Source organism: Candoia aspera, chromosome 6, assembly GCF_035149785.1.
Source record: "Candoia aspera isolate rCanAsp1 chromosome 6, rCanAsp1.hap2, whole genome shotgun sequence".
Taxonomy (NCBI): domain Eukaryota; kingdom Metazoa; phylum Chordata; class Lepidosauria; order Squamata; family Boidae; genus Candoia; species Candoia aspera.
The window spans coordinates 64,871,539-64,894,468 of record NC_086158.1 but is presented as its reverse complement, the minus strand read 5'-3'; the positions used below and the strand labels follow the sequence as shown (position 1 = coordinate 64,894,468).

At 40.0% G+C, this 22,930-nt stretch overlaps 1 protein-coding gene and 1 long non-coding RNA gene across 2 annotated transcripts in view; one reads left to right on the top strand and one right to left on the bottom strand.

The window, feature by feature from the left end:
• The window catches only part of ADAM12 (ADAM metallopeptidase domain 12), a 314,025-nt gene that overhangs the window by 87,181 nt on the left and 203,914 nt on the right, over positions 1-22,930 (top strand). The gene's annotated exons all lie outside the window — the stretch shown is intronic.
• On the bottom strand, positions 5,067-22,062 carry LOC134499488 (uncharacterized). The gene is made up of 3 exons (XR_010068150.1): positions 21,954-22,062; positions 6,858-7,009; positions 5,067-5,713 (listed from the first exon to the last, which is right to left on the bottom strand). It is a non-coding gene; the product is annotated as an uncharacterized LOC134499488 (long non-coding RNA).

Genomic DNA, 22,930 nt, shown 5'->3' with positions numbered 1-22,930 from the left:
CTTAGTGAAACAACATTTCTTGTACTGGGAGTCCCCTTTCCCCTCTGACAGAGGTTGTCTTTGAAGAGATACTTTGAAAATCATTGGCAGCCACTACTAATAACATACCACTGCTGAAAATATATTCCACATACTTCCTTTTGTATTAAAAAATTATCATTATTTTTACAACTGTGTAATCAAGTCAGGAGTTGTAGTGTTTCAGTATCATTTATATTGCAATGTGGTCAACATTTTGTATGTTTTCCAACTGAGCAAACTGCATCTGCTTACATTCCAAAGATATAGTAATGTGTTTGTTGCAGCAAAAACAGCAGAGGCCGTCATACCTTCAAAGGCTAAGAGATTTATTTTAACATAAGGATTCATGTACTACAGACTACTTCCTCACAGCATAGTCCGCACTTTGTAAGCACACAAATAGAGAGGCCCATAATATTTCCCTGCAGAGATCAAATGTACAGTATATAAGATAAATATACTGACCAATTCAAACAGTAACTGGAACTGTTATCTTCCTAGCTATGCTAACATAACAGCTGTAGAACCTGTGTTTCCAATTAAGTTTGAATTAAAGAAAATTGCATTTTCAAACAATGTACAGTATATGTCGGCAATTTCACACTCAGTTTCATTCTTCTCAACATTTTTTCCAATACTCTTAATGTTCATTTTTATTGTGAGATGGGCAAACCTTTTCATGGAATTCTTATTTATTTCGGATGGCTATCTTATTATTCTAATTGTTGAGATCAGTATTCAGAAAACCATACAAATAAAGCCAATGCAGGCAGTCTTTGACTTACTACAATTCGTGCAGCGACCGTTTGAAGTTACGACGGCGCCGAACGAAGAGACTTACAACCAGTCCCTGAAGTTACAGCCGTTGTGGCACCCCCACAGTCATGTGATCAAAATTCAGGTGCTTGGCAGCCCGCCTGCACTTTCAGCCGCAGAGGCACTTCAATTCCCCACTTGCCTATCTCCCCTGCATCTATGCCTTTTTGGTCCCCTGCAGTCTGTTGCCCCTGCCACCCTAGCTGACCTTTGCCATCTTCCTGCTGCTGTTGCTGATCAAGCATGCCCTGCCTGGCCCTTTGCGAGGTAGCTGCTGGACGCTTGAGGCTTTCTTCCCAAGGTCACACACGGTGGTTTCCTCACGAGACCTGGGAAAGATGGCCTCACGTGGCCAACAGCTGCCTCACAAAGGGCCAGGGCAGTCACACCTTTCCAGCAGCGAGAGCAAGAAGACAATGAAGGTCAGCTGGGGAAGCAGAGTGCAAGGCAACGGGCCGGAGTGCGGGGTGGGGAGGATGACTGCGGCTGGGACCTCTTGCAGCCCCAGAGCCATGGCATACCAAGAAGCCCCTGAGCCGCAGCATATTCTTTCCCTAGCCTTCCTGAGCACGTGCTGTACTGCAGCACCCCGTCCACCCACTCATGCGTGGTCTGTTCCAGACCTCCCAGGCCTCCCCCACCCACCCCCACGGCACCCCAGTGTTCCTTACCTGGGACTCCTATCTCTTCCCGCTTAACAACCCATGTGTCTTGGGGTTATGACGGCAACCGGACTGCAGTTTGCAGAATAGTGGTGTTACATGGGGATATCAAGGTACACCCATAATTTCCCACACCATTGCATTCTGGACCAATTGTAGCTTCTGGATGGTCTTCCAGGGCAGTCCCATCTGGAGTGCATTGCAGAAGTTCAACAATACATGACTGACTTCAGGGGCCTCCCAGGCTGGGAGGAAGTGCAACTGGCACACAAGATGATGGATTCTTATCCATTCTGTGTTTCCATTGCCAACTATGCCAATGTAGAGTGCTTTAAAAAAGCTATTAAAATATTTAACAGAAACTTGTAATTAGTAGCCCAATTGTGTCTTGTTTGAATTGTACAGTTCTATCTATTATTTCAAATTATACCTGGATTCCACTCAAGGTGGCTGGATTGTCTTTATTGACAGGATTTTTTTAAAATAAGGTAGTGATATTTATAAGGATGAGATTACCACTGAAGTCCAATGTAGCAGCATTGTTATCTACAGTGAACTGCAAGCGTTAATATGCTTGATCAGTTTTAGTTAGAAATTGTAAGGTGACAACTTGAATTCCTCAGTGTCTATTGAAAAGTTAGCTACATTGAGCTTTATTCCCAAGTAATTATGTACAGGATTTCAACTTCAGTCTTTTCAGTTATCCTAGATGAATGTTTTTGAAATGGTATAAAAATAATGAGACAATAATGAATAAGCCAAGGATGGACATCAGTGAAAGTTAAATAGTTTCTTGAGGCAGCATAAAGAACAGTGGTTTGCTGGAGACTGAGGATGTTTGATGCTGTTGAAGAAAAGTGTTTGGCTCCTAATGCTATAGGGTTTAGACATTTTGTTTTCCATCTTCTCAAAAAAACAGACTGCTATCATCTCTTGCATCTTAACCCAATTTAGCAATTTTATAAGCTAGATTCTTAATTTTAAATTTAAAAATCAAACTCATAATTTTATTAAGCTAACATAATGAGTTTAAGATTAAGTGGTTCCTGGTAGGCCTATTTAAATTAATTTTGCTCTTCATTACATACTAGTCTGTCTCATACTACATCACAGAAATGGTTTTGAATACAAAATATAAAAAGGAATGTTTTGGAGGAATTCACTGAAGTCTGGAAGAAATTACATGAAACACCTCTGAAATGCTCAGTTTGTGCTTGGTAGTTTTATTTTAATTGGAAAAGCATGATCTCATTCAGGTGTTCTCTGAGAGTGAGCATGGAATCCAACTATTTACTGTTTATTAAAACACAGCCCCTGCCAAATTACATTGCAATCATGTACCCGTAAACTGTGATATGACTGCATAAACACTTGGCTTGGCAAGTGCTAGTTTGAAGTTTTCCTGAGTCAAAGGTTCAAGAAAACACTGAAGTATAGGATCAACAGCTGACATTCTTTCATTAAGTGTGCCAGTTCCAGAGTACTGCCATAGACTACACAGAAAACATTTCTTAGAATGGATTTTCACCATATTTTATGTTAAATATGTATACTTGAGGTCAAAATATACAGATGCTACATCACTGTGAATGATATGCAGGCACATCTGTTGAATATGCAAAACAGATATGTCATCATACAGACATGAGCTCTTCAGAGTTTTAAATCAAGTTCCCATATACCACAATCCATTTTGTTCAGTATTCCTTTGTATGAGCAATGAGGTGGGAATTCATGGCACATTAAAAAACAGAAGAACTTACCCAAACAAGGATTCAGACTGACTAATTTTGATTTCATATTTTTATGTATACTATAGCATTATACTACATGGAACTGCAAATAACAATACTGAAGACTTTACACATATTAAGCACTGGCAGGGCAAACTACTGTATATAAACAGAGAGCAAACCCCACTCCCTTCTAGCACTGAAGATGCTGCCTAGTCAGCAATGAAATGTCTGCAAGAAAACAACCAAGCTCAGAGAGCACCAAGGACTCTACAACTAGGTGAATCTCTAGGATTCCAATTTCATGTCTGGCTAGCTTTCTCTCTAGAGTACCCATTTTCTCAAAAAAGTATACAAAATACTAGACTTAACTCACCAAAATCCATATTTAAAGAGCCTTTAGTGGATATGTATTAAAAGGTGATTTGAAGTTTGACCTTTATTCTTGAATGTATCTGGTGAAGCACATGTGAAATATGGTTGAATAACAGTATGGATTCAACTTGACAAAGAGCAATAAATATCAGCATAAAAAGTAAAACATAGGTAGAGCCACAAAGACTTCTTTCAATTTAAACTTTCAGGCTTCCTAGATTTAAGGATGCTAGTAAGCATCTGTGTTCTTTGACCTCTATTCAGTTAGTCCAAGGGAGCAGTCAGTAATTTGGATCCCTCTGTTTGCACCATCAGGATGTAAATACAATGTTGACATTTGGAAAAAGTGGGAGTATGGAAATAGAAACTCATCCAGTAGGTGACACAGAAATAATAATTTATCCAATAATTTACCCCAAACTAGAATGTTTAATATTTAATTTGACCAATAAGAACTGCAAAATATGACCATTACATGAGGACATTTACTGTATAAGCCCCTTTCTGCTTTCCTGGAGTCTTGACTGTCAGAGTATCTGATTCCCAAAGGAGACCAAGCACTGTAACACTCTCCCACAGAATTTGAGAGGAGTGTCTCTCTTCCTGAGATGAAGAAAGGGTTTAGTTGTTGTTGTTGTTGTTTTACCATGGCAAAAAAAGCTCTGTTTCCAGTGTGTTTAAAGTAGTGAATAAAAAATGGTCTTGGACTAGTTAGGGTATTCTAAAAAAACCCTCCTAAGACAATATTTCAGTTTTATGGTAGATATCCAAACTCCAGAGACTCTTAGATGGTGCAGTTAGTTCACAAAGAATACAAATGAATCTCCTGCTTTGTCTGCTTTTATTGTTTTTGTTTCATCAGATGACAGGGCAATTTCTACTAAAAAAAAAAGCTTGGTGAGGCTCAAAGAAGCTGTTTTTCATTTTAATGAAAGTATATTAGGTTATTGCTGGAAAATCCATGCCTTACTCCATTGGGTCTAGAGCTGTTGGATCAGATCAGGAAAAACATATTTAACTGCATCCACTTGAAATATTAAAAAATAGTGTTTGCTAATATGCCAGCCTGGACAATATAGATCACTATTAACAAACGAACAAACCAAAATGAAAGCTATGTGGTGTGTTATGCATGTAAGATTTTGGTTTAAAAATGCTAAAATAGTTCCTCTGTCACCTTGAAATTGTGGCATGTACCAGCTATACTTAATGTGGGACATTATCCTTGATGGATATCTGGCTGTGAAAGAAGTCTGATTAATTGTCTGTTCCATATTGCAGCACATACATGGAAGAAAAAAACAACTTCTGACACTGGTGCTATAAGGTTAGACATGAAGAGAAAAGAATGAAAAAGCATTAGCAATGAACTTCAAAATGAGACACAGAAATAATTTGTAAGAAAAGGCAGGGAAGAAATGCTGTTGCTTCACAGTTTAATCTGAAATCATGACCCTAGTTCTATGTTTCAGTGCTGAATGTACAACATAAATCTAAAAACATTGAATTACCATTTTCGAAAATATGAGGTTTGGACTTCATTAAAAAGGCTCACTTGGAAAATCACATGAGAACTCTGGGGAGCAAACCAGGGAGCGGAGTCATCCATCCATTTAGCAAGTTCTACTGCATCAGCACATTTCCTTGGAAAGCCTCAACCAAATGACCTCACTGTTCTCTGACTTTATGTCTATCAACAAGTGATGTTGTAATACCATTCTACTCCACTTAACAACCCTTCTAAGACTAATAAACTGTTGCAGAGCATTTGGTGCCAAGAGAGATGTTGAAACTGGACTTTGAAGTAATGGCAAATTAGAATACATTCCGCTGACCCTTCTCAGACTTTGTTCATGTTCAGTCAAGCCACATGGAAAGACAAGGTTTTATAACTTTGTTTATTAAAAGACCCAAAGAAATATGTTATATGTATAGTGGAAGTAATCTTTTTGAGCTGTACATACATTTTCAAATATTTACAGAGAATATGGCTATTAATGTGTATAGATTGAAAGAAGACCCTGCTACTTCAGTGCTCCATTGTTTTTGACCAGGCTTTATAAACCTAAATAGGCATTTCTGAAGTCACATGTAGATCTCCTGATTCTGGGAAACAAACCATGAGAGAATTTGAATCAGTAGTAAAGTGGGATTTTGTTCCAGAAATGTTTCACACAATGGTTACTTGCAAATCTGTTTTACCATACATCACTTTTGCTGTGGACCTATCTGCATTTATCTACTGGTTTGCTTATTGCAAATGCTGGTTTGCTCATTTCCTGCTCATTTCTTTTGAAAAAAATCAAGGTAAGCCCTTGGTTTGGCTTTTGCCTACCCAGTGTTGTACCTGCTCTTGTACATATGTGGAGTTCTAGGTATGGAATACTATACTTTTATTAAAGATACTGTATGAAGAACAGCAATGCAATATACTGTATGCAAGCAAATAGATTACCCAATGCATTAATCAGTGCATTTGTTATCATGAGTATGGTTGGAACACATAAACAGAGGTGTTTCACAGGCAAAATAGGCTACAACATAGCTCCTTTCTATCTCACTATAAATTAACTATTTCTATTTAGGATTTCTCATGTTTTATTTGTGCCTTCTGAAAACCAAGACTGTTTCTCTGTCTGAATATTAGAGAAAATAAGTGCCTAAAATTCTTAAAGCATGAATGAGGCGGAATGAAGTCCATCCTTAATTTACAGGTTGCTGTTATGCTGTTGCCTTAGAAGAGAAAATAAAACATCATCCATATCTCTGTGAATTAGTTGTATACCTGGGCTTGCTTGCATTTTTGGTGAGTCGCTGTCTTTTTTTAAAATAGTAATAAATCTTCATCTTACTCTAAAATATAGAAATTGTTTTGATTTATTTTCATGATGGTTTCTGTTCTTAAAATATAACAAAGGTAAAAATATAACTGCAAAGAGTTGCTGAGAGGCAGGCGGCATATAAATTTAATAAATTATTATTAACAACAATGTTGGAATTTATAAGCCATGTTGGAGATCTGAATTCAGCAGGAATTCTTGTGTTCCTGAGCAATGTCAAGTGCTGAAAGTATATAAAGTGATTAGCAGCAGGTCCCATTTAAAAAAGAAAAATGCTCATAATATAGTTGTCTTGGATTCAAACCACGGGCTTAGCCCAGGTATGAATGAATTCTAACACACTTTCAGTATATTAGAAGCAAAGGTAGATTTATTAAGAAATACACAGGACAGGAAAGCCTCACTTTTACCTGAACTATATCTTGAAGGGGGATGGAGAGAGAGAAAGTTCCTTTGCCTCTTAAACACAAAGACTCATTTTTCTAACAATAGGCTGGGTTAGAAAAAGACACAGGGGCAGTGTGTGAAGATCCTTCCTCTCATTTGTTTCTCACCATTGGCCCTAATAAAAAAGAAAAAAAAATAGTATAATATGACATTATAGCAGTAACCAGTTACAATTCTATATGAACTTATCTAACAGAAATATTATTCAAGGATGTATATATTTCTAATACATTTGTATGATTATCATTGGCCCTAATGATCAAAATAGCTCATAGGAGCAAAAAGATGATGCAATCTCCAATGAGTCATTTATCCAGTAGATTCTTATGCTGATAAAGTGAGGAGGAATGATTCATTATAATGTATTAGTTCCTTATTAAGGAATCATTTGCATGCCACCAACAATACAAAAAAAATAATAATCTGCTAATGCATTTGTATATTTAATCATAACATCAGCTGCCTTTTTCAGGGCAAATGAGTGTTAGTTTCCTTTGCCCACATATTGTATTCCCTAGAAGTTATGCAAGATCTTGCAAATAATGTTAACTGTAACACATGTGGAAATGATGGGCTTCATAAAGGACTTTTTATACATGAAGCAAATATGCTCCAATTGTTTTGTCTTTGTGAACATCGTTGTTGGGTCCAAATAATTCGTGGAAATAATGTCACAAACAGAATGGAATTATTAACTTTACATTTTATTTTATGCAGTAAAAGCCAATCTGGATTAAGATCTGACATTCTCAGTGCTATCAAGAGCCCAGTTCCTGTCTTTGCTTTACGACTAACCATATTCACTCAATGACCAAATTAAGGTGGTGACAGCTGCTTGTAACCATGCTCCACAGCATTTCATAGTAATATTTTGGTTGTAGAAAGGTATTTTGTGTTGGTATCCAGACAGGATGGAGAGACGGTTTTTAGGAACTGCTTGGACTTCATTCAAAGAGCATGCAGAAACCTCCAAACCATTTCCCTTCCAGACCTATACTGTTTATAAATAATCTTTCAACTTGCACAATATTAGAGGAAGAAGTGAATGGAAGTACCAGAAAAAACTAATAATGTTCAGAAGTTCACCTGCCAGAAGGGTGCAGCTGAATATGAAAACTTCTTCCTCACTAGAATTAAAACAAAACAGGCTTGCTGCTGTCACATCCAGTGTTTTATTTTGGGTGTTCCCAAAACATGTCAAGGCAATTTTAAGATAAAGAGAAATGTGTGAGGCAAGAGCTGCTGACCTCTTCCTTCTGCAGACCTTTCTTCTCAGCTGGGTGACCTTCCAGAGATCAAGGCGATATCAGACCGTGACACTTGGTAAATTCCTTGGGCAAGGAGAGAGCTAATGTGAAAAGATGAAAAAATCCAAGCTTGGGCATTGAATTAAAATATGTTACCAGTCTTCCATGGAAGGGGAATCAAATGTTTGTTTCCTTCCACACTAAAAGCTGGGAACCCACTAAAAGATGCTGCACATGATGATGGTATTTTGCATGAGAACTTAATAAACTGCAGTTACTGATAAAGTACAAATGCAATGATGAGACCAGGAAGGCAATGTTTGGGCGAGCATGAAGGCTGCAAACAAACCAGAAGAGCAAACTAAGAAGAGATTCAGAAAGAGATGATCATAGAGAAGGAAGCTTATTCCATATAATGCATTTTGACCACATCTAGTCTGCAGACTGCTTCTTTACAGAAATGCAATAATGGGAGAGGGCCATACCTGAGTACTCAACATCTTAGCAGCTTGTTGGCACCCTTTCCTTTTTCAAACAGCCAAGTATTTTTGATGCTCTGGGGTGTGAATGAAGAAGCAGAACCAAATTGTTTTCTTTAGGCTGTTTCCTGAGCCTAGATATGTATGTCTAGATATTCAGTGACTGTCAGGAGGCCCCACCCCAGGGTACCATCCTGCCATAAAAAGCAAGTCAGCAGGAAGGGGCAGGTATGCAAAACACGCCGGACTGAATGGAGCCATCCTGCCATAAAGTGGCCACCGCCTGGCCACCTCGATGCGGCGCCAAAAGGGAAGCACCCCTCAGCCCATTGATAGAAATCAGCAACAAGAAAGGGCATATGCGTGAAACGTGGCAAACCAGCCTTTGAGAAATCACCAACACTCAGACATGTTAATTTCATCACCCTGGACCGATGAAAGCACGTGATCGCGCTGTCAAGGAACTCTGACCGAGAGGTGTGAGATGGGGAAGGAAGCAGGGCACCAGAGGCTTTGATGGGAGCACCAGAGGCTTTGATGGGAGGGAGACAAACATACTTATACTTTCACTTGTGAATCACTAAGTTACTTGGATCTTTGACGTGCTTTAAGTCACTTGCCCAATGAAGACTCTTTCATATTCCTAATGGTCTGCATCAAGAGTGCTGATTTGTTGGGATTAGAACTGGAGCCATACAGAAAGATCTGAATCCTCAATGGCAGTCTTTCCTGGGGCCTCCCAGCCCACTGAGGAAGAACCACAGATGAAGTATCCAAGACCCACGGGAAGCCCTCCAGAATTAGGGGGAGAAGAAACTGGGGGAGGTCTTCAACTCCCATCGAGCCCAGCCTGAGAAGTGGCGAGGAGGCACCCAGAGGAACAGGAGATCTGGCTGGAGACCCTGAAGACATTCGAGAGCATGCCGCAATCAAGAACGGCAATCAACTACACCCCTGCCTGCTCTCTGAACATTGGGGAGGATGCAGAAGGGGAGACAACAAAAAGGAGAATAGCCAATGGAGGCAGCACCAATTCCAGGTGGCCACCGGGGCAGGAAGCAGACCGCTGGCGTGACCAAGTGAAAGAGCACCTGGACTGGCTTCAGGATACCACTGAACGGAGCCTGAAAGGATGAGTAAGGGGACAAGGGATGGGGGCGTGGCAAGGGACCAAGCAATGCTGGGAGAGAGAGCCAATGACCCCAAGGCAGATGAAAATCATGGAGCAGGCAGATGGGAGACTACAAGCCCCCCTCGCTACCAGGTCTCGGGCAGAGCAACGACCCAGGCACTGAAGGTAGACAAGCCCATGGGGGTAAGAGATCTGAAGATAAAATTTGCTGGGGACCCCAAAAAACTGGCTTGCTTCCTAACCCATGTAAGGGGTTTCATGAGAGAGCATGGGGGATTCTTCCCGTTGGACAAATCCAGAGTGAGGTATGTATTGGCGTAACTCACAGGGGAGATGGCAGACTGGCTGGTTGAGTTACACGATGCAAACTCTCTGGAGGTAGAAAACTTTGATGGATTCAGGAATGCCTTGAGGGAGACATTTGAAGATCCCTTGTCCAAGCTGAGAGCCAAAAATAGTCTCCAACATTAAGCAAGGGACTAGATCAGTCTCAGAATACTCACTAGAATTCAGGAGGCTGGCCAGCAAGATGACTGACTGGCTGGAGTCATTAAAAATTGAGTGCTCCAAGGAGGGCAGCAAGCAGAAATTTTGGAGTGGTCTTTGGCGAGAGGGAATCCTAGAACCCTGAAAGAATGGATTTGCCTGGCTGGGGAGGTGGATGACACGTGAGCCCAAATCAGGAAGCAACTTCAAGGAGAAGCAAAGGAGAGGCAACCCACCACCCCAACAACTGCACCCGAAAGGAAAGGGTCCCACCAGACATGGGAGGAGGAGAAGGAGTGTCAAGTGTGGAAGAAACTATGTTTCAAATATGGCAAAGGGCACTGCATTGCTGACTGCCCCCAACTCGCAATCCCGGTGGGGAGCCTGGCAGGGAAGTGCGGTCCCAAAACCCTGGGGGCCAAGCCTAAGGGAGATCCAGCCACCACCAAGAGGGGGCAACCCCACGATACCACCTTGAAAGAGGGAGAGTCGACAGAGGAAGAATTCTCGCAGTCGGGAAATGATGGGACCCTGTTCTAAACCGCACCAGAGAATGGGCTGAGTGAGGAGGGCGCGCAGATTGGATGGTAAGTGGAGACTGCCCGGCAATGCTAGTGGAAATGCAACTGGAGACACTGGGGGGTAATAGGAAGGTGAGCCTTACCAGGCTTCTAGACTCGGGATATACCCGAAGTCTCATACACCCCAATTTGGTGACTGAGTTAAAGTTAAAAGTGAAGAAACTGAAGAAACCCATCAATTTTGTGCAGCTCGATGGGACAGAAAAGAAGGGTGGCCTGGCAAAATACTGTACCAAACTGGTTCAGATGTGGATGGGGGACCACGAGGAAGCCTTGTGATTCATAGTAGCCCCCATCTCTGACCAGTCAGTAGTGCTAGGGCTTGTGTGGCTATGAGCATGGAACCCACAGGTGGATTGCAGAGAACCTGGCTTTTGGAAAAGGGTGAGCTGAGGAACCAAGTCCCTAGGAGCAGCCAGCAGAGTGCAAGCAAGCAAGCAAGCAGCACCTCCAGTGGGAATGGGGAGACTGTGGGGGGAGAAGATGAGCTCATTTCTGAGCAGTAACAGGACCTCAAGGAAGTGTTTGGGGAAGACGAGTCAAATCAACTTCCATCTCATAGGAAATCGGATTGTGCCACAGAGATACAACAGGGAGCGGTGCTACCAAAACCACAACTGTACCCCATGACCCCTAAGGAGTCAGAGGCACTGCGAGAATTCATTGACAAAAACTTAGAGTGGGGGTTCATCCAACCAGCCACTTCCCCGATGGCTGCCCCCATCCTGTTCAGAACCAAGAAGGACGGTTCAATGAGATTATGCACTAACTACCAGGGGTTGAATGCCATCTGCATGCCCAATAAGTACCCCCTGCCATGGATGAAGGACATGCTGGTGCACCTTTTGAAAGGGAAGATTTTCACTAAGCTGGACTTGAGAGAAACATACTTCCGGGTGCGAATCCGGGAGGGGGATGAGTGGAAAACAGCCTTCAATTACCAACTGGGGGTGTTTCAATATATGGTGATGCCCTTTGGGATAAAAGGAGGACGAGGAGTCTTTATGCATTTAATTAATATGATATTGCATAATCTTTTGAACCAGGGGGTCCTTGTATATTTATATGATATCCTGGTCTACTCAGAAACAATGGAAGAGCATGTGCACTTGGTGAAGGAAGTGCCGACAAGGCTGCTACAGAACCAGTTGTATGCTAAACTGCCAAAATGAATTTCACAAGGACCAGCTGGATTACCTGGGGTACCAGGCCTTGAGCAGGGGGATTGAGATGGATCCAGGGAAAGTACAGGACGTGGTAAATTGGGAGCCACCCCGAACCAGGAGGCAGCTCCAGAGCTTCCTAGGGTTTGCCAATTTCTATCACCAGTTCATTCCAAATTTCGCCCAGGTAGCTTTGCCTCTCACCAACTTATTAAAAACTAAGGGGAAAGGGGAGGTAAAGAGACCCGGAGTGCCCTTACATTGGGATGCAGAGTGCTAAGAAGCATTTGAGCAATAAAGTCACTATTCACTTCAGAGTCAGTGCTCAAGCATCCTGACCCTGCCAACCCTCTAGTCGCACAAGTCAATGTGTCAGACATGGCAATAGGAGAGGTCCTGCTACAGAGAGATGGAGAAAGGAAGCTTAGACCATGCATGTACCTCTCTGTGTTTACTGACATGGAATGCCGCTGGCAGGTGTGGGAGAAGGAAGCGTTTGCGGTGCAATGGGCATTAATGCACTGGAGAAACTGACTGGAAGGGGTGATCCACCCGTTCGAGGTATGGACCGACCATAAGAACTTGGAGGTGCTGTGCCTCCCAAGGAAGCTGAACCCCAAACAGATTAGGTGGGCTCAGTTCTTTAGCCAGTTCAATTTCACTCTAAAATACCTGCCCAAGGGGAAAAACTTCCTGGCTGACACCTTATCCTGATTACCCCAACGTAACAGCCAAAGGGAGGAGGTGGTGAGCTCAATCATTCCAACCTGACAATGGGGGGGGGGGAGCAGAAGTAACCTGAAGCCAGAAAGCCAAGCCTATCCCAAAGGTAGAGGAGGGAGTGCAGGAAGAACTACACAAACACTAAAAGCAGACGTGTGGTTGCAGAGCAACAAAACCCAACTAAGAGGGTTATGATGGAGCGGAGAGAGGCTTTACATCCCAGACCCCATGAGGAGGAAAGTCCTAGAGATGCCATGACACAAAGTTGGCCAGGCACTTTGGGTTTCTAAAAACCATGCACCTAGTAAGGAGACTGTTCTGGTGGCCAACACTTCGCAAAGATGTGGAAGAATATGTGAGCAGCTGACTGACCTGTATGATGGCTAAGTGCGTGGGGGCTAAACCTAGGGGGCTGCTGCAGAATGCAGCTAACCCCACGCAGCCCTGGAAGCAGATATCCATGGATTTTATAGTAGACCTGTGTGAGAGCCACAAAAGGACAGTGATTTGGGTGGTAACTGACCTATTTTCAAAGCAGGTTCACTTCGTCCCCTGCGCCAGCATTCCGACAGCCGGGCAGCTGGCTAAAATGTTCATACAGCACATCTACAGGCTACACAGAACCCCTGAGAGAATAATCACAGATCGGGGGGTCCAGTTCACCTCCAAATTCTGGAGAGCTTTCCTAGAAATGATTGGCATGGAACAGGGTTAAGTTCTAGTCATCATCCTGCCACGAATGGAGGGACTGAAGGATCCAACCTGTCATGAGTACTGATGGCGAGCAGGAGGGGGCCTCTATCCAGGGGGGAAAACGCATGCGTAGTACTGAGGAATTAAGCAGCCATTCAAAGAGACACAGATCAGATCCGCCTTGACTCTTGTGGTTTGTCTGTCTGGGTTCTCCCACGCTTCTTCAGTTTGTTAGGATTCTGTCTTATGTAGCAGTATTAAACACTAGAGACCTACTCCTCGTCTCAGCATGATTCCTGACTGTTAGGACACAACCAGACATTAGAACAGTAGCTTAGATGCTTCATCAATTACCAGCAGGATGACAGGGTGGACCTCCTCCCTTTCGCAGAAGTAACCTACAGCAATTTGGTACACCAGAGCACAGGATTCACCCCATTCAAAGTAGTAAACGGACAGGAATTTACAGCATTCCTGGAGCTGCCCACAAGCGGGTCTGAAATATGCTAGATGGATGGGTGAGACATATGGCAGAGCGATGACCAGCAATACATAGTGCATTAGGTAAAGGTAAAGGTTTCCCTTGACGTAAAGTCCAGTCGTGTCCGACTCTAGGGGGCGGTGCTCATCTCCGTTTCTAAGCCTTAGAGCCGGCGTTGTCATAGACACTTCCGGGTCACGTGGCCAGCATGACGACTCGGAACGCTGTTACCTTCCCGCCGAAGCAGTACCTATTGATCTACTCACATTTGCATGTTTTCGAACTGCTAGGTGAGCAGGAGCTGGGACGAGCAACGGGAGCTCACCCCGCCGCGCGGTTTCGAACCGCCGACCTTCCGATTGGCAGCTCAGCGGTTTAACCCGCAGCGCCACCGCGTCCCTACATAGTGCATTAAAGCATGCAAAAGACACATACAAGGAGTACGCTGACCGCAAAAGAGCCCCGGAATGGCAACTAAAAGTGGGGGAGGAGGTGTATTTGTCAGCAAAATTCCTAAAATCCATGCAACCCTCCAAAACACTAGGATCGAAATATGTAGGACCTTTCCCAATCATAAAGGTGATCAATGATGTCACAGTACAATTGCAATTACCAAAAAATCTAGGGAAAATCTACCCCGTTTTCCACTGCAGCTTATTAAAACCAGCCAAAGAATTGGAATGCTGGCACCCAGGTGGAAAATACCAGTGCCACTAATGGTCAATGGAGAGGAACACTTTGAGGTGCAAGAGATACTAGACTCCAGACACAGGGGGAGACTGCAATGTTTAATACAATGGAAACACTACCCAAAATCACAGAGTGAGTGGGTGGACAGCCAGTATGTAAGGGCTCCCAGCCTGACAAAAGAGTTCCACAAAAGATTTTCAATAAAGACTCTTTCATATTCCTAAATGGTCTGTGTCAAGAGTGCTGATTCAATGGGTATAGAACCAGAGCCATGATAGTGACCTCTCTCATTCTGCCACACAACAGTTCAACAGAGTAGTTCATTAGATAATAATATAGTGAATGATATGGTGTTCTGATTAATGTATGTTCGGTGTTGTTTCAAAAACACCAAATAGTTGATGGCATCTACAAAAAAATAACCTTTCAATATATTTTTAGTGCCACACCATGCTAATGACATCTAAAGATTGTTCTATTTATTTAAGTGTTTTTTGAAAATGGTATGAAAACTGTTTATTCTTTGCATACTGTCAGTGATAACATTTAATTTCTCTGTCACCATTTGACTGATTTCTTTACATTCTGCTTCACTAGATCATGTTGCTAGGACAACCACTAGTCCATGTGATACATCTATTACTGGCACAGGAGATGAATTCTAGGAGGGATTGCAGTATTTATACTTAAAAGGATATGTAGAGTGGCAGAGTCCTCATTACAAATGAACATTATTAATAACCTAGTGCTCAAGAGAAGCTGCTAGAAATCTCATTTGTTTTAAGGTCAAAAGAACATATGTGGTAACCTTGCTATTATTTTCTATTCATTCTTTGTGAGCGGTTTACACATCATGCTACAAGCTGTATTATTTCTGATTAGTTAATTTGATTTTTCTGATTCCAACCAGAGAGCTTTCCTAGTAGTTCATTTTTTTCAGTAGTTCTCTTTCTTTTTAGATAATAAATGGTTTATATCCAAGAAATTACTCATCTTTTTATACCAGATAACAGTGAACTCATGCAGCCCACTCCTTTTGATGAGTTCATGACCCAACGTACTTCACTTGATGGATTTGTGCAAGAACATTTGCTTAGCATGCATATGCATACGCCCCTAAAATGCAGATACATTTTCTTGTGGGCACTTGAAATGCCATTGTTATTGCAAAATATGGGGTGATTTTAAAATGAGCCAAGTAGGAGATAAGTGCTGCACTCAGTAATGCTCAGATTACTAAGAATTGCTTGCTACTGATACCAGTAGAAAGAATTCAGTGAAAATAGATTGCACAAGTTACGGCTTCCCTTTGCATGAAAAAGAAATATATCCACTGTTGTTTATTTGACCTGATGAAATACAGATGCAAGGAAGTGGTAGAGATAGGTATGCAGTCTGAGCAAAGGTGTGCTTTTTGCAAAATCTGTTTTCTAGAATGTCATCATGAAATGGGTTGAGGTGATGAAATGTAGAAAAAAAATCAAGTACTTTTTTCTTTGAACATGCTGTCAGGAACTGGAAATGGAAACTGATGGTCAAATAAGTGAAATATTTTCTCCGTTTCCAGTATATGGAAAAGAGAAAGAAAGGGAAACTCCAGCATCCCACACTATATTTGCTCTTCTTTTAAGTTTGAGATCCTGTCACTTCAAGTGCTACCACTCTACTAACCACAGCACAGTAGGTTATGGCAAACTTTTTAGCCTAAATGTCTTCTGTACATTAATAATAATCAATTAATACATTAATTCTGTTCATGCCTAAAGCTGGTGATATTTGGTGGTTTTGTATTAGCTCTGCTTGCCAGGTTTACAAAGAAGTCATAAGGCTACAGCAGTGCTGGATTTAGACTTGGTGAGGCCCTAAGCTATATAAAGCTTGGAGGCCCCTTGTGAAAAAGTTAAACCACAAGGTCTCACAAACATGCACCCCAAAACAGGACCTTGGGTCACCACAAAAAAAAAAAAGCACTGTATATGCCTTTTGATTTCATATGAAGCCATTTTAAAACTACACATAAAATTTGTTACACAAGATTTTAAAAACTACAATACACGTAAAAGCCACATAAAATTTGCTACACAAGATTTTAAAAACTACAATGCACGTAAAAGCCACATAAAATTCTAAAAGCCAGGGAAAAAAAAAATTTCTGAGGACCTGTGTATTGGGAGGCCCTAAGCTGTAGCTTGTTTAGCTTATGCCTAAATCCAGCACTGGGCTACAGTAGTTATTAAATGAAAGTGCTTCCATATCATGAAAAAGGATAAGGATACAATTAATGGATTCTTTCAAAATACTGTCTGATTGCATATCAATTAGTTGTTACCACCAGAAGTATTCTTGATGTCAAGAAATTCAGGCATGTGGCTCAGTAACTTCCAACAATATAATTTATCCTGATGTATTTAAATCTTTTTTTCAGTCAACTATGTTTGTTAAACAATATATAACAGACAGATTAAGTAGTACATTTCCATGGCAAAAACCAGCAATTAAAATATATACAAAAATATAATTATTGAGGGAACATTACAATTATAAATGTATAAAATTAGATTTCATTCATGCCTGCATTAAGAAGATCATAAGTACATCCAAAGGAATGTTTTAATGAAATAAGAAATTCCATGTGGAAAAGGTTAAGAGAGATTTTGCCTCTACAAGTGTTTTCAGTACTCTTGAGCCAGGTTGTGTAGGAAGAGTTTCTTTGGTTCTGTAATTCTAGGGTGGATTATCAAAAGCAGCAGCTACTTGCCTGCTGATTGCTTTGCTACCATTCATCTGTAGCATCATAATCTGGTAACACAAATGGCCCGTAGGGTTCCAAGTTGTCCCATAAAACAAGTTGCTGACTCTCTTTGACTACTTTGTCTGATCAACTTGGTTGTCAGTCAGAGACAAATACATGGTCCATGGATATGTCATTGTATTGGGCTTGTAGGCCTATATGTAAATTTGAGAGCATGTTGTGAGCACTCAGACAAAATCACTGCTATGTGGAGATTGCATATTCTTCAAGGGCTTTCATGGTGGGTATGGCCAGTGACAAATTAAAAAAAAAAGCTATTGCTTCCCATCACTCTCTGCTGCCCCTATGGAACTTTCTACCACTACAACTTAATTTTGGGGAGGATGTTCTGGGGAGAAAGTAGTAGTCTGCAAATGCTCCTCAGTTCTATATAGGACCTAGCAACATTCCTGGAGATAAATATGGTTCTACTTTGGCATGTACTTTGCTTTGCAAGGCAAGTTTTCTTTTATGTAGGTATTAGTATTTTAAAGACCTTTTAACAATTTAAGTCAGAAGGAAAAGGGAGTCTGGCAGATACCATAATAAAGAGTGCTGACCTTAACTGCCTGCTTGCTTCTAGTCTAGCCATTCTGATAGGTTTAACACTGGTTGTCTTTTTCAGATAACTGCACAATTAATTTGGGTGCCTGAGGGTTGGTTGATGTTTCCCCCCAACTGTATTGTCCATCCCTGACCTGCCTTATTGGAAATTTCCTTTGCATGTCAAGTGAATTACAGAAATCACAGCTAAAATGGTCAAAAGTGGCATGGATGAATATATACATCCTAGTATCTAGAAATCAAACAAAAGAATTACATTGATAAAAATACATGTTTTGGTATAAAATAGCTCCATCTTTGACCTTGTGTCAAGAATATCCACAAGTGACTCATTTTTGACTAAAAGGCTCTTAGCTGTATGTCTAAATATGTGGTGTGTAAGAGACATTAGTTTTATTAGGTTTAGAAAGCTATTGTTTTATAGTTGTTTAGTTGACATTTGTGAAAAGAAATCTGAAAACATATTTTGTTTAAATACCGTAATTAAATGTTCTCCGTGTTCTCTTGATTTAAATGAGAACAGAATTTAAATGTTGAATTTATGCTGGACTATATTTGCATTTTTGGAGTCTGGCAAGTATTTTGCATCCAATTTTAATACAGACATTAAATAAGAAAAGGGAGAGGTAGAAAAGAACGTCTTTTCTTGGGGGAGAAAGTATCTTGGATCTGAGCACAGTGTGGAGTTAAACATCTTGAAAGAATGTGCACCATAATAATTTTCATGCGGAAGACTTTAACACATTATATACTCCTCTTTCATTGTATGATTATTGCTATTTGTTTGTTTATTTAGAAAGCAGTTTATATACCACCTATTTTAGAGACTCAGGTGCTTTCATTCACCAGACACATCAACATAATCAAACACCCCGCCCCCAAGAACCATAACAATTCCAGTAAAATAGCACATGTTCCTCGAGGAGCATGATTTGTTCTGAATGCAGCTGAAATGTGTACAGTTGCCGGCAGTTTAAAATACAGAATTATTGTGTTCATGGATGGAATATCTTAGACTGTTTACACCTTTTGTAGATATATATAAAAGATTGCTTTCAAAATGGTACCGTACTTGTTAATATAATGCAGTGGATTGTATCTAGCAGTATGGAACTAACACTTGAATGAACCCAGGCAGATAGATCAATAAATCTCTGTAGGTCATTGCTTTTATGCTACACACTTCTCAAACACATATTAGTACTCTATGTGTAAGCACTTAAGACTGAAGTGGACTTATTTTTGTCTGTTTTTGATGAAGATGGCTACTCTGGCCTTCTTGCTGTATATATCTGTGGTAAGAGAAATGGTGGAGGAAGTAGTAGGAAAACATGTGGGTGGGATTAAAAATGGAAGATTAAGCTCCCTCTTAATGTTTTACATTTGAAGCAAAATGATTGCACAATTAAAGTCTCATATTTTCCTCCTCCTCTTCATTTTTTTTCCTATTTATTTGCCAAAACAGCAATAAGCAATCATCTTTCTTCCTGAAATATACAAAATGATGCATAATTGCAAGTCCAGGTCCATTCTTCTCTTCAGAATCTACCATGTAAACAAGTACCATTTTTCAAGCCTGGGAACTTAGTGTACGATGCTATCTGATATGAGAAGAGGTAAGCAGAATAAAGAGTATAAGAGCAGGTTAAAGGCTAGGAGATGAAAACTTCATCTACTTGAAAGGAAAGATTTTTGTGCCCTGGAACATTGCTCCCAGATTTGTTACTAACTCATTTAACACAGAGAATAACATTTAGGTTAGACAATATTGTGCTGTTGCTATGGAATAGTTTGCACAGCTAAACTACAGTGAGGCATTAGATACTGTATTACAGTTACTGTCCTCACTGATGGATCTCTGATGAATCCATAATCAAATTTCCAGTGACTGAAATAAGTAAGCTATTGGTCAGTTCAACATCTTATGGGGCTTGTTTTATGGATGCTTCTGGCATGTTCAGTTTTTTTTTAATTAACATTATTGTTGGAATGTTGTAGGTACATTTGAATATGGAAGATTTCACTCTTCCACAATAAGTTGAAAGAGACGCCTTTTAGCATTTTAGCCATGTGCTATAATCCATTAATAAAAATGGCAATGTGGAAAAAAAAATACTGTTAGACGCAGAAACAAAAGTCACACTGAACTCTTATTACTTACATGTTCAGACTTTCTATTACCAAGACAATCTCAAAATTTTTGACATTTGACAAAAACTGAAAAAAATGGTGTGATGCTGTTGGTCTCTCCTTGTTGCAGAAACAGTTATGATGATTAATAGGCATATTTTGTTTTGGATGTTACAGTACTAATCATGCTGACTGAACTCTGGGTCAATAGGATCCTTCATTAGAAAGGTTACTTCTCATTTGCTATGTCAGAAATTCCCAAATCTTTATCTTACTTTAAACTTGGATGGGTGTTTTAGACTGAAATTGTAGTACAGAATCCAGCATTTTCCTCAAAACTGTATATGAAATAGGATGGTCAGGTTTCCTATTTTACAGAGGCCACCCCCTATTTGAAAAAATCCTCTATTTCAAGGGTTGTCTTTTCAAAATCCAATTTTAAAGATAAGGAAGGAGAACATAGTTCCTGAAGTTGCCAACAAGTTAATACTCAAGCAGAGATCAGCTATGGATCTGTGTCTCTGTTTAAAATCCATTATTTCTAAATGTGTATCTATATATAATTTAATACGTGTAAATTTTATGCAAATCTTTGCCCTTTTTTAACTTCAGTGGGGAGACTTATTCAAAAATATCCTTTTAGTTTGAGAAAGCACAAGCAGAAGCTTTTTTTTTCCTTCTTGACTTCAGCTTAGTTGCACTTTTGAATCGATGTTTCAAACGTAAGACAGTTTGGATAGGCAAATATATGTGTACATTTAGCAGGTACTTTTGCCAATCTTGAATATTTAACAAAATCATTTTAGGTAATAATCCTATAATAAAGGTTGGCTTGTATTAAAAAAATTAATACAGTACCTTAACATTACTTGTTGTAAACAAGAAATAGTCAGGTGAGGCATAATTGGTAAGCAGGCATTATTCACCAACTCTTGAATCAACCCGATTTGGGATCTCCTGCTTAGTTAACTATAAAGTCATCTTCCCTGCTGGATTAATAATTATCTTAGAATGAGCAATGAAGATCAGATACCACCGTTAGCAGCAATTTAAGCAAACATTTAAACAGCATTAGCAATAATTTCTTTTGCTATTATTCATGGAACACTAATCACAATAAATTGATTTTCTGCTGGTGTTATACTGAAATATTTAACATGATTCTCATATATCTTTCTGTGCTTTACAAATTATTTGGCTACATGCACTGTTGAGATATTAGGTGGTACAGACTGTAGTAATAAAGAAGCATCATATGATCTGTTTCCAGCTAATTCTGATACTTATGACATCTGGTGGAATAGAAAACTTAAGGTGAGCTTCATGAGTTTGTATACTCATTTGGAGCTTGCAGATTCCACATAAAAGAAGTACTCTCACATATATTTTTTTAAAAAGGAAAGCAGTTGTATGCTACAAACATCAGCAAAATTTTGTCAATAGAAAGAGAATGATAGAGTGATATAATGAATAGAGTTTGGGCTCAGATCACCAAGATTCAGATTCATTACCCTGCTCAGCTATGAAGGCTTGAAAGAAGATTAATGGGCAGTTGTGTCATTTCAATAGGCTGCTGTTGCAATCTGGAATCTTATAACAGTCAACAGTCATGCACAATCTACTGAGGCACACACAGCTCTTCAATCCTCCTTACTATCCAACTGTGCACAAGGAACAACTGTGTGAGAGTAAGACTTCATGGAAGGTAGGCTTGGTCATTGGCAGATGCTATAACAGGACATACCTATTCCTACCTACCCATTCACCTCAGTACTCCCAGGATTTTATAGAGTACTTTAATACTTCAAGATCAACACAGCACAGAGTGTCTCTGTTAACACCTTAGGTTTATTGCATATAATTTGCTTAAGCTGCACACACTTGCACATTGATACTCACCACATCCACTGCATACTGGCCAGGTAACACACAGGGTGTTGGGGAAGACCGAGTACTGAGCAGATGATAGTTGCTTGTACAAACTGGGAATCTTCCCACCTGTCTCCTGTTCAACCTTCCTTTTTATCTCATGTCAGCAGTCCTCCATCATTTCTCACCTCAGCTGTATGCTCATTGGTTCTTACTTTTGCTGGGTTAAATATAATCTATTGCATGCCAGTTGGTTTCTCTTCCTTATTTTCTGTAGCTGTCATCTAGTCTTGTCTGGTCTTACCTGATTGTGATTTGCTCTTTTGCTTGCCTGTTCCCATGCACATATGCTTTTAGCTCTCTGGGCTATATTACGCCAACATGGTGTTTTATCTATAGGACCACAAAAGTTTATTCTGGAAAAAACTGTACACTGTTTTGAAATTCTTGGAGAAAAAGAACCGTACTGTTGTTATGATTGTTGTTATTGCTTTTTTTCTTTTATCTATGCTTATATTTATTCTTTGTTTAAATTGTATACTTTTATCTTATAAAAACATTTTAAAGAAATTGTAATAGTGAAGCAGAATCCTTCTTTTAGACTGCATTGTATATTTGAGTGCAACCATTTCACCATTTCCAATAATAGAATGCAATGAGATAGAAAGAAAAGATGAGATATGTAAAAAAACCTAACATCTAGCTTTAGAAGAGAGTTAAAAAAGAAAATGCATCCTTGTGGTTTTGCTGAGGATTGTTTTAAGAAAGTAGAAAGTAAGTTAAGGTATAACTTCCTATGGTTCAAACAAGTATGTATTCTTTTGTTCTTCTGGTACTCATGGTTACAGGAAATGTGCAGCTTTGTGAATTATTGAATTCTCCTCAAGATGACGAGAACTTTACAATTTTTAAAGAATTCTTTGTTTGACAATATAACAAATAAAGGAAAAGGGAAAGAAACTATTTATAGGTGTTTCTCATAGCTATATGTAGAATTCATATCCATT